This window comes from Microcaecilia unicolor, chromosome 10 (genome assembly GCF_901765095.1).
Source record: "Microcaecilia unicolor chromosome 10, aMicUni1.1, whole genome shotgun sequence".
NCBI classification, from domain to species: domain Eukaryota; kingdom Metazoa; phylum Chordata; class Amphibia; order Gymnophiona; family Siphonopidae; genus Microcaecilia; species Microcaecilia unicolor.
In genome coordinates, this window is record NC_044040.1 from 24,321,713 (window position 1) to 24,334,050 (window position 12,338).

Genomic DNA, 12,338 nt, shown 5'->3' on the forward strand with positions numbered 1-12,338 from the left:
TGGAGAAGGGTACAGATAGGAGTGATTTGTCCTGAGAGCGGAGGTTACGGGTGGGAACATACAGGGAGAGGAGGGTAGAGAGGTAATGGGGGGGGGGCTGCAGATTGAGTGCATTTGAAGGTTAAAAGGAGAAGCTTGAACTGTATATGGTAGCGGATCAGGAGCCAGTGAAGTGACTTGAGGAGAGGGGTGATATGAGAGTATCGGTTCACGCAGTAGATAAGACGTGCGGCAGAATTTTGGACAGATTGAAGGGGGGATAGATGGTTAAGCGGGAGGCCAGTGAGAAGAAGGTTGCAATAGTCAAGACGAGAGTGGACGAGGGTTCGGGTGATCTGTTCAGGGAGGAATGGGCGAATTTTGCAATGATAGACTACATATTTCTATGGTGGGAAAAACGATCTTATGTAAAAATAAATAAATAAATCAGCATGTGAACGAGCATTTAAACCAGAGGAAGGAAGTGGCAGGTGGGAGAAAACAAGTTCATGATGTCACCCACAGCGAAAGCTTTACGGTGGTGGGAAAAATAACAAGAGACAATCTCCATGCACTAGAGAAGACCAGAATAAAACTTTACACAATAAAAGTGAACAATCTAAATATTGGTGGAAGGTTATGTGCGCAAATTCTCACGGCAATAAAATTCCTGATCTAGAAGCCCTAATGGAGGAAACAGACTTGGACATTGTGGCCATTATGGAGACATGATTCATGGGGTCTTTTATAAAGGTGCACTAGCGTTTTTAGTGTGTGCTAAACGCTAGAGACGCCCATAGGAATATATGGGCATCTCTAGCATTTAGCGCACAAGGAGAAATTAGATCTTACCTGCTAATTTGCTTTCCTTTAGTCCCTCCGGACCGGACCAGTATTTTCTCAGTCTCCACCTGCTGGTAGGCATGCACAACCCATCAGTCCAATCCTGGTCCGGTCTGGAGGGATGCTAAGGAATTATTTTTAGTGCATGCTAAAAACGCTAACGCACCTTTGTAAAAGGGGCTTTTAATGCATCCCTTGAAGGGATCCCTCACCATATGCAGTGCTTTTTTTGTGCCGGTACGCGCCGGTACGGCGTACCGGCACCTTTTTTCCCTAGGGTTCCTGACTTGCGTTCCTGCCGCCCGTCGAGATCCAGCGCCCCTGCCCCAGCTGCCCGCCCTCTTTGCTTCCCGACAGCCCTGCTTTCCGGTCCAAACCTCTCCCCCCCCCCCCGCGACGCGTTTCAATCTTGTATTTATTTATTTTTTTACTTGCAGTCACAGCGCTGGCGTGGTTGAGAGGACCAGGCTCGCCTCCTCATGCTTTCCGTTTCCTTCCCTTCGATGTTCCAATTCACTGCCTCTCAGTGTCCCGCCTTCGCGGAAACAGGAAACACGTCACAGGAAGGCGGGACACTGAGGCAGCGAATCGGAACACCGAAGGGAAGGAAAGCATGAGGAGGCGAGCCTGGTCCTCTCAACAACGCCGGCGCTGTGACTGCAAGTAAAAAAAAAAATTAAATAAAAGATTGAAACGCGTCGCGGGGGGGGGGGGGGAGGTTTGGACCGGAAAGCAGGGCTGTCGGGAAGCAAAGAGGGCGGGCAGCTGGGGCAGGGGCGCTGGATCTCGACGTCGGGTGGGGAGAAGGTCTGATTTGGGGGTTGGATGAATGGCAGAGCCTGGGGATGGGAGAACAGGGCACATGCTGGGCGCTAGGGGTTGAGGAGAGAGAAGGGTATTTTGCTGGGGCTGGGAGAAGGGAGCTGATTTAGGGAGAAGAGTCTGACTCTGTGGCTGGGAGAAAAAGGGACCAAGGACAGACGCTGAGGTTTGGGGCTCAGGGTCTAATGCTGGGGCTGGAGAAGAAGGGGAGGGCAGGGAAGAGAAAATTGCTGGACATGAAGGAGAGGGGGGAGAGAGGATAATCAGTGGACATGGATGGCAGGGGAGGACAGGGGGCAGAGAAGAATGGGTCACGGATGGCAGGGGAGGACAGGGGGCAGAGAAGAATGGCTGGTCACGGATGGCAGGGGAGGACAGGGGGCAGAGAAGAATGGCTGGTCACGGATGGCAGGGGAGGACGGAGCACAGAAGAATGGCTGGTCACGGATGGCAGGGGAGGACAGGGGGCAGAGAAGAATGGCTGGTCACGGATGGCAGGGGAGGATGGAGCACAGAAGAATGGCTGGTCACGGATGGCAGGGGAGGACGGAGCACAGAAGAATGGCTGGTCACGGATGGCAGGGGAGGACAGGGGGCAGAGAAGAATAGCTGGTCACGGATGGCAGGGGAGGACGGAGCACAGAAGAATGGCTGGTCACGGATGGCAGGGGAGGACAGGGGACGGAGGAGAATGGCTGGTCATGGATGGCAGGGGAGGACAGGGGACAGAGGAGAATCGCTGGACATGGGAGGGGAGAGCAGGGGAGAGAGGAGACATGCTGGACATGGATGGATGGAGGGGTTGGCGGGGAGAGAGGAGAAATGCACTTGGATGGAGGAGAGGGGAGAGAGAATTATTTCTTTATATGGATACAGGGGAGGGAAGAGAGAGGAGAAATGCTGGACATGGATGGAGCGGAGGAAAGAAAAAAAGAAGATGCACATGGATGGAGATGAGGGAAAGGAAAGAGAGGAGAAAAACTGCACTTGGATGGAGAAAATAGGCAAAAGCTGGATCCATGTTGTACCTCCTCCAGTCAATTCCGCAGAGGAGGATCCAGCTTTTACTTATGGATGTAGGGCAAGAAATGAAGAAGAGGAAAGGAAAGAAATAAATGGAAAGGAAGCTCTAGAAATGGAGTTAAGAGAACAGATAGAGAGCAGCAGAATCAGAGGCTGGGACCAATATGGATAGAAAAACAGTCACCAGACAACAAAGGTAGAAAAAATCATTTTATTTTCATTTTAGTGTTTACATCTGTTGTCTTATTTTGCACTGGGTATACTGGAGCTGTAGCAGCTTACAGAAATTATTTATAATGAAAAAAATCATGTTATTTTTTTCTCCTATACTAGTATATTTTCAATGATGTCTGTTTATATGCGCCATGGCTGCTATAAGGGGTGTGGCCAATGTGGGTGTGGCTATCATAAGGGGTGGAGCCATATGTGGTGACTCCGCCCACAATGAGTACCGGCACCTTTTTTTCTACAAAAAAAGCACTGACCATATGAGATATTCAGGAGGGATAAAGATGGCCAAAAAGGGGGAGAAGTAGCTCTCTATGTCAAGAACAACATTAAATCAGCTGAAACGCAGGGGCTAAGAAGGAAGCCCTGTGGATCATGTTGGAAAGAGGAGATGGTATGTCTATCTACACTGGTGTAGTCTTGAAACCTTCAGCTCAAAACTGAAGAACTAGTCAGAGATCTGATCAGTGATATTGCAAAGGTGGATCAAAGCAGTGTTTCCCAAACTTCTCCTAGCCAGTCGGGTTTTCAAGACTAACACAATAAATATGCATGAGGTAAATTTGCATAGATTTGCATACCATGGCTTTCCAATGTACTGTATCTCATGCATATTCATTGTGGTATTCTGAAAACCCAACTGGCTAGGTGCCACTCCAGGATAGGGTTGAGAAGCTCAGGATTAGAGTATCCCATCTGTAAATCCAGAAAGGAGCAGAAAGATAGTAATGCCTTCTTACTAGGATGAAACCTACCAGTAGAGGATTGACACTAATGCCTGGGTGGCTGCGATCACTACATGGTGTGGTTTCATATTAAAGCTGAAGTGGAGTCTAGATCCACCAAACTCAAAGTTTTTAAACATGCTGACTTGGGTAAAACAGTGGCGTAGCCAGACCCAGTATTTTGGATGGGCCCTTCCATGCCATGCCACATCACCCTTCCCCCCCCCCGAGATATTTAAAAAAATTATAGATTTTTTCCACCTACTGTACATCATCTCTCTTCCTCCGTGGTGTCCCGGCAGGACCCGTTGCTGAATCCCGTCCCTCTCGCCCTCGTTGACATCATTTCCTGTTTCCTGTCTGGCAGGACCCGTTGCTGAATCCCGTCCCTCTTGCCCTTGCTGACATCATTTCCTGTTTCCTGTCTGGCAGGACCCATTGCTGAATCCCATCCCTCTCGCCCTCGTTGACATCATTTCCTGTTTCCTGTCTGGCAGGACCCGTTGCTGAATCCCGTCCCTCTTGCCCTTGCTGACATCATTTCCTGTTTCCTGTCTGGCAGGACCTGTTGCTGAATCCCGTCCCTCTCGCCCTCGTTGCCATCATTTCCTGTTTCCTGTCTGGCAGGACCCGGCAGATTTCGGAAGCCTGTGGGTCTGGCGCAGGCAGCAATAATGAATCACTGCAGGCACCAGGGATGCCTGCAAAGTACAATGGGGAGGGACAGGGTTCAGCGAGGGGCAGGTAGATGCCGGGACGCCGCAGAGGAGGAGAGATGTTCATGTGGGGTGCTACCGCTGGGTGTGCCTGAGCTAAGAATGGGTGGGTGCTAAGAATGGGTGGGTATCCGTAGCTATGCCACTGGGGTAAAACGGGGAAGTACTTGAAGGAGTAGCTGGCAGGGTGGGAGGAAATAAGTATGGGAAGTGGAAAAACAGTGAATAAAACTGAAAGGGGTTACAGAGTGATCTTTATGTAAGGAAAATAAAATCACGAGGAAAAGGAAATTGATGTGGTTCACAAATTAAATGGCTACAAAAATCAAAGTGAAAAATGTAGTGCTCACAAAATACAGAAGATCACAAAGAGAGGAACACAAAAAACAAAGAATAGTACAGAAAGCTGAAAGAGGCAAGGAAATCAGGACAGCAAAAGTGTGGACAGAAGAAAAAGAGTTAAAGAAACAAAGCAAGGTGACAAGACATTTTTCAGGGATATCAGGGATAGGAGAAAGGCCAGAGTTGGAATTAGGAGTTAAAGGTGCTGAGGACGAATGTGTGGAAAGTGATGAGGGAAAAGCGGAAATAGTAAATGAATACTTTTGTTTGGTGTTGGAATTGGAGGTAATATTATCAATTGGTTAAGAGACTTCATCACAACCAGGTCTTATCAAGTTAAAGGAACCACAAATATATCATCCCCAAGGTCGTCTGAATGCGGAGTACCACAGGTATCTCCTCTCTCCCCAGTACTCTTCAATATCATGATGATCCCCTTGGCCAGATTATTAGCCAAACATGGCCTTAATCCCTTTATATATGCTGATAACGTCACCATTTTTATTCCCTTTAAATCAAATTTATCCGAAATCTCTGATAAAATCACTACTGGTATGTGCACCTTGATCTCATGGGCCAATGCCTTTAAGATGAAATTAAATAAAGAAAAAACTCAATGCCTAGTCCTCTCGTCTCAATACTCCCCATCTCTCCCGGCCACCCTCAATACCCCAGATGTAATCATCTCCATCGCCAGTAGTTTAAAGATCCTTGGAGTTACAATAGATAGTCATCTATCCTTCGATAACCACGCTAAGCTGATCACAAAGAAAATGTTTAATATGATGTGGATCCTGAAGCGAGTGAAATCCTATCTTTCATTGAACACTTTCCGGAATCCACAGTCATCACTCAGGTTGATTATTGCAACAGTGTTTTCCTTGGATGTAAATCCCAAGTCCTGAAAAGTCTCCAGACTGCCCAGAACATGGCAGCCAGACTTATATTTGGAAAGTCAAGACTTGAAAGCGCCTCACCCCTTCGAGAAAGGCTTCACTGGCTCCCCATCAAAGAGAGAATATACTTCAAGGTTCATACAATTATCCATAAGATAATATCAGGAGAATCCCCCAGTTATATGAACAACCTGATTGACCTCCCAATTAGAAATAGAACAATGTCATCGCGAACATACCTCAATCTACACCTCCCAAACTGCAAAGGTGTCAAGTACAAAACATACTATGCATCCAGTTTCTCCTTTCTGGGTAGTCAACTTTGGAATGCTCTCCCAAGACCTTTCAGGAAAATGTTAAAGTCCCATTTTTTCAAGCAAGTTCACCCTAATGGACCAGCTTAATTCCACCAGATCACCTACGATACTCCTGCTAAGACGTCGATGCTTACTCTGACCCCAACGTTATGCTCAATCCCTCATCTTCTTCCCTCCATCCTTTACCATTTCCCTCCCATTCTCCTTCCCTTTCACCTATCATATCCTTGTCTACCTTCCCTATTCTAGTTCATTACCTTCTTTTCACATGTCCTTTGTGATGCCTTTCATAATGTAAGTACTTATGATCATCACAATTTATAATACTGTTCTTACATTTCCTTGTTTTTACTGTATTCTTTACCATGTAAGATGCTTTCTTTTACTATGTAAGCCGCACTGGACCTGCTGTATGTGGGAAAGAGCGGGGTACAAATGTAATAAATAAATAAAATAGAAGAAAAACCTGGAGAAGCTCCACAGATGACCTTCACAAAGATATATATGGGGATGGAATAGATACCACACCATTCATTGACGATAATATTTATGAACAGCTTGTAAAACGGAAAGTGGACAAAGCCATGGGACCCAATGAGATACATCCCAGGATACCTGAGGGATCTCAGAGAGGTACTGGCAGTAGAGATGGGCTTTCGAGCTGTCCTAAATTAGGCAGCTTAGCTATGCCAACACCCACATAACCCCAGGCTCCCCCCCCCCCAGCTCTGCAACTGACCTGTCCACTTTTTGGTTGGGCAGTCTGTGGAGATATTCAATGGCACTCTATGATTAAGTGCCACTAAATATCCCTACTTAGGCAGCGGGAAGTGCTTTAAATGGGCAGAAGAGGCTCCTGCCCATTTAAATCGCTTTGAAAAACTGGCCTGTATGTGCATAACTGTGTGCCCTGCCCACCATGTTCCACCCAGAGTCTGCCCATATGTATGCCCTTCAATCTAAGAACAACTGCATTTAGATGCCATTTTATAGAACAGCATATAAATAGGATGGAGTCGGTCTAGAGGGCAGCTACCAAACTGGTCAGTGGTCTTCAACATAAAAGCTTATGGGGAAGGGACAGACTTAAAAATGCCAATGTGAATACTTTGGAAGAAAGGAGGGAGAGGGGAGATATGATAGAGACCTTTAAATATCGCAGTAGCATAAATGCACAGGACACGTGGCTCTTTCAATTGAAAGAACACCCTGGAATGAGAGGGCATAGGATGAAGGTGAAAGGGAACAGATTCAGGAGTAAGCTATGAAATACTTCTTTACAGAAAGGGTGGCAGGTTTATGGAACAGCTTCCTGGTAGATTCAAGAATGGGTGGGACAAGGGAGTGGAAGCGATAGTACAGAGTATGAATGGGCATATCTGATAGGCGAAATGGTCTTTATCTGCCATCGTTTTCTATTTGTTTTTCTTATAAACCAGCATATTGGCATTTACACAGATATGTGCACATAGATGCGTATATATGCCAGTGTCCTCGTCATTTACACATGTTTATGGCACTTAGGGGCCCTTTTACTAAGGGGTTGCTGCGCCACAACTCAGAACTACTGTTGGTCCAACACGGCCGCCAGCGGTATTTCCACCTGGAGTGCGTGACATTTCTGTCGCTACAGAAAATAATTCTGTAATTTCTAGCGTAACAGTAATCTGGCAGCATGGGTTTCCGCCAGGTTACTGTGGGAGCCCTTGCCCCCACCTCAATGGCCCCCCCCCCCCCCCCCCCGCATGGCCACGTGATAAGAATAATCTTACTGCATGGCCATATCTTTTTTAGGGGCTTTTTACCTGCTGCAGTAAAAAGGGCCCCCACCACTACCACAGGGCCCTTTTTACCGCAGCTTGGTAAAAGGACTCCTAAATATTGGCACTCTCTTTTTGGAATTAACCCCTATGTGCCAAGTCACTGGATTAACTCTTAGAGCCATGCACCAGCTCATGCTAATTCCTGCTCTAACTGCTTAACTCAGTTTTAATAAAAGACCCCCTATGTTATACAGTATGATAACTATTATGTGTACTAGCTGAAAACTATTCACAAATAGTTCTATTAATTCAGTAAAAATATATGAATGCAAATATTTGCTATACATGCACATATTTTCTATTTACATAGAGAATTGTAGTGATATATCTTATGCTGACAGTGGTGTAAGTTACCATTATTTTTCTTGTTGGGCTGTCAACCTGCTCCATTTTCTCAGGACAGGCTGATCTAGTCCTGGTATTATCACACACTTATAGTCCTGAATGTCTTTGGGAACATTAATGAAGAAAACAGAATTTCTAATGTATGCATGGAATGCAGTTGCAGGAATGGTTATCCTGTCTTGCAAAAACTGAGTATGCTTTTTTTCATAAATGGGTTAATTTTTAGTGCAGAAATGAGACCTGGCACTTCCACTCTCTTCAGTTTCTCTGTGGAACACAAGGGCAGGGTATGGCAAAGAGGAGAACAGAGGACAGTGTGGGGAGCTGAGCGATTCTGCACAAGGAGGAGCGTCCCGGGACTAGAAGCCGCCTTGGGAACTCACCTGTCAGCAGTGTGTCCGCTGGATGCTCTTAAGTACAGGGTTTCGAGCCCCGGATGTGCGCGCGGCGGCGGACGCTGCACTGTCCCTGCAGACGGACCAGCTGAGATTTACCCGCAGCACCATTGTTTACACCTCTCCTAGCAACCATCTTCCCGGCCCCCGTCAACCGTGACCTAGGCAACCGTGAAGCACGCTGCGCTGGAACTTGGAAACCACGCTTGCGCTCTCAACTCTTAGGCGTTCTCGGGCGCCATCAATAGGCGGGAGGGCGAAAGACAGCTCTGCCTCGCTTTGACGTGTTGAGTGAGCTCCAACTCCAAGTTCATTCTTTTCTCCAGCCTGATTCATTATCTACTTTCAGTTCTTCACCGCTATCCCTATACTTTTTTTAGGCCTCTGTTTCCCAGTTCCCTACATCCTCTTTTTGCCTATCCACAGGTCCATTATTTCCGAGGAGTCCCATTTATTTTTACAGACCCTAATCATTGCAAGTAGGTTCAGGGTCAAACTACACAGCTCCTGCATTCCTTGTCTTCACCTGCTGGTCCCAGGCTGCATATTCCTCCATTGCATTACGTTGGAACGTTGAGTTCTGATCACCTTGAGCTTAGGGTGTATTAATAGGTGGAGGGGGCCATGCTAAAGATTATGTAAGAATTTTATTTATTTATTTATAGCATTTATATCCCACACTTTCCCACCCACGGGCAGGCTCAATGTAGCTTACATTAGTTTAAAAAGGCTTACATCGGTGTATACTGAAGAGAAAACGACGTCAATCTCCCACCTTACCCTCCTCTCTCCATCACCTGTCTCTACCTACCTACCCATCCATTTATTTATTTATTTGTGGCATTTATACCTCGCTCTTTCCCGGTCAATAGCAGGTTCAGTGCGGCTTACAAAGTTATGGTACATAGTATCACAGAGATAATACAAAGTATGGTACAAAGTATCATGGAGATAACACAGTTATAAAAAGTGGGACAAAAGTATGCGATGTGGGGAAAGGATAGAAGTGTGGGTATTGTTTGTGGTGTGGTTTAGGTTCGAGACTTTGTAGGGTTGTTTGGGTAGGCTTGTTTGAATAGGTAAGTCTTCAGCAGCTTTTGGAAGGGTAGGTGTTCACTGGTCTTTCGGATATGTCGAGGTATGGCGTTCCAGAGTTGGCTGCCTATAACAGAGAAGTTGGATGCGTAGTAGGTTTTGTATTTGAGGCCTTTACAGTTGGGAAGATGAAGATTAAGATATGTTCGAGAAGAGTTGGACCGGTTTCTGGCTGGAAGATCGATCAGGTTGGACATGTAGCTTGGAGATTCGCCATGGAGAATCTTGTGGATCATAGTGTGGGCTTTGAAGTTTATTCGTTCCTTGATAGGGAGCCAATGTAGCTTTTCTTGAAGTGGTGTTGCGCTTTTGAAACGTGATTTGCCAAAAATGAGTCTTGCTGCTGTGTTTTGGGCAGTTTGGATTTTTTTCATGATTTGGGCTTTGCAACCGATGAAGATGCAGTTGCAGTAGTCGGCATGGGTAAGTACTGTGGATTGTACTAGATTACAGAAAGTTTTCTGTGGGAGGAATGGTTTCACTCTTTTTAGTACCCATATCATGTTGAACATCTTCTTCGTCGTGACTTTTGCATGAGTGTCTAAAGTTAAGTGTTTGTCTAATGTTACTCCTAGGATTTATTGTCGGATATTGGGATTGTAACGTCTGGGGTGTTCAGGGTAGTTGGGAGTAGAGTGTTGTTCATTTTCATCTTTCTATAATGTTATACTAATTTCCTACTTTACATAACAAAATTCTGTGTTACCTATTACTATGTAAGCCGCATTGAGCCTGCTTTTAGTGGGAAAGTGCGGGATACAAATATAATAAATAAATAAATAAAAAGGCTTACATCAATCTAGTAACAAAATCAGATACATTAAGGGTGAAGTAGTTCTTCAATGCAATGGGTTCATACGACAATAATCCGTAGTAATATTTTTTCAATGTTGTGTAGACAGACTTGGAACAAACTACAACTGGAGCCGAGATTACAGCAAAAGCTTAAATTTTTGTAAAATGTTGTAGACATGGTTTTTAAAAATTAGCATATGCATGCACAAAATTTACCCTGCTAGCAACATCTGATTTTGACTGGTTCTAATGAATTTAGTGTGCACGGTATTTGTATTCAGCGTGGTTTTTACTGTTCACCTTAGCAGCCAACAAGAATAATATGCAAGAGAGTCTACTTTTAATGATAAAATTTGTACAGGTGCTCTGGAGCTGTTGTAGCATGACAGTGGCTTATTGGCAGAGCAGTCTGCTGTCATATTTTTATAGTATTGGCATGTGTGTGTGTCACACACATAACGGCACTGCGAAGACCAAAAGAAAAAGGATGAGATGCATGTTGTGCAGGTGCATCCACGGCACCCGCAGTTTAGCAAAAAGCTATACCCAGCTTTTATACACGCACACATATTAAGTAATAAACCCCCCAGGGCGTGAAAGTTGGTGTGGAACCCCACAAAAAGAAGCTTTCACACCCCAGGTGGCTTATTGATTATATGCGTGTGTATGAAAGCTGTGTGTGGCTGTGGAGGCGCGTCCACAGCAAATGCAGTTTTGGGCATGTGGATAGAACTGATGCTTAACAAGTGACTGTTCTACGCATGCGCTGCTTTGTGAGTGACCTCTACGCACGCACTAAGTGCTTTCCCTGCTAAGCTGCTTGCTTTAATTGTGAGCAGCTCATTTGCATGAGATTTCCTTTGAGCATTGCTCGCTGTTTCAAACTCTATAACTTTTACTGTAGATATAAATGCACACTTTTTTATGGGGACTTTTGTGCTTCGGCCCCTTAGCCATTAAGTTTAATCTAGTCTTGGTGTTACTCTACTGCACTCATGAACGTGTAATCCTGCTTCTCTCAGAGAATGCAATAGCAAATTTATATGAAACGGTGTAATCTCTGCTGGAATCTGAATTTATTCTAATGCAACTAGAACTTTTCAGTAAAGCGGATTATGTGCCCATTTTAAAATAAAAATTAAAAAGCAGAATTACAAAACCCAGCATGCAATAGGCTAAACCTAGGACTGTAATAAATCACTACGAGTCTAGAATCAGTTGTCAACCTTAGGGCCTGTTGTCTGGCCACCTGCTTGTACTGGAGAGATTAGGGCTAAGCTGGGGGTAGGAACCCCTGCACTGAAATGGCTGGCCTGCAGCGACCCTCCAAGATGATGCCCCAGCACAGGGCTGGCATTAGAAGGTGAGAACCAGTGGAATGGCCCTGGGCTCCCAGGTCACAGGGGGGGGTCTCAAAATTGCCTCAAACTGAAGATTAAGTGGGCTTTGAAGCCTCTTCTCCATTTTCTGCCCTGGGTCCCTGTTTGTCTAGAAGTGGCCCTTCCCCTCCTATAAGCTCCAGAGTACTGGTAAGTAACAGTGACTCCATCTCCTAGTCCTGTACCCCGTCCCCTTCTGATGGGTCTGACTGCATGACAGCTATCTCTCTAAACACCTGTCTTAATCCTTCTGTGAACTCTCTCTCTCTCTTAAACACACATGCTTTTGGAAGGGCAGAGATGCTCACTCATTAGGAATCTTAAACACTCAGCTGAAGGCTCTCTCACTCTATGTGGCTCTTCACTTACTCAATAGTACCTCAGTACAAGTGAACTGATCCTGATCACTGTTTTCATGAGAGACAAGCCTAAGAGAAGAAAAGCCAAGTAGCCCCACCAGTAAAAAGAAATCTAAACGCAATTTAGTAGTATAGTTCACCAACTTTTGTCAAAGCTAATTCACATAATTGTTTTTGATAGTGCCACACCCACTTCCAGGATGTCAGCTAATCAGAATTGAAGATCCATCTTAGCCGCGCCCACTCTCCATCCAAG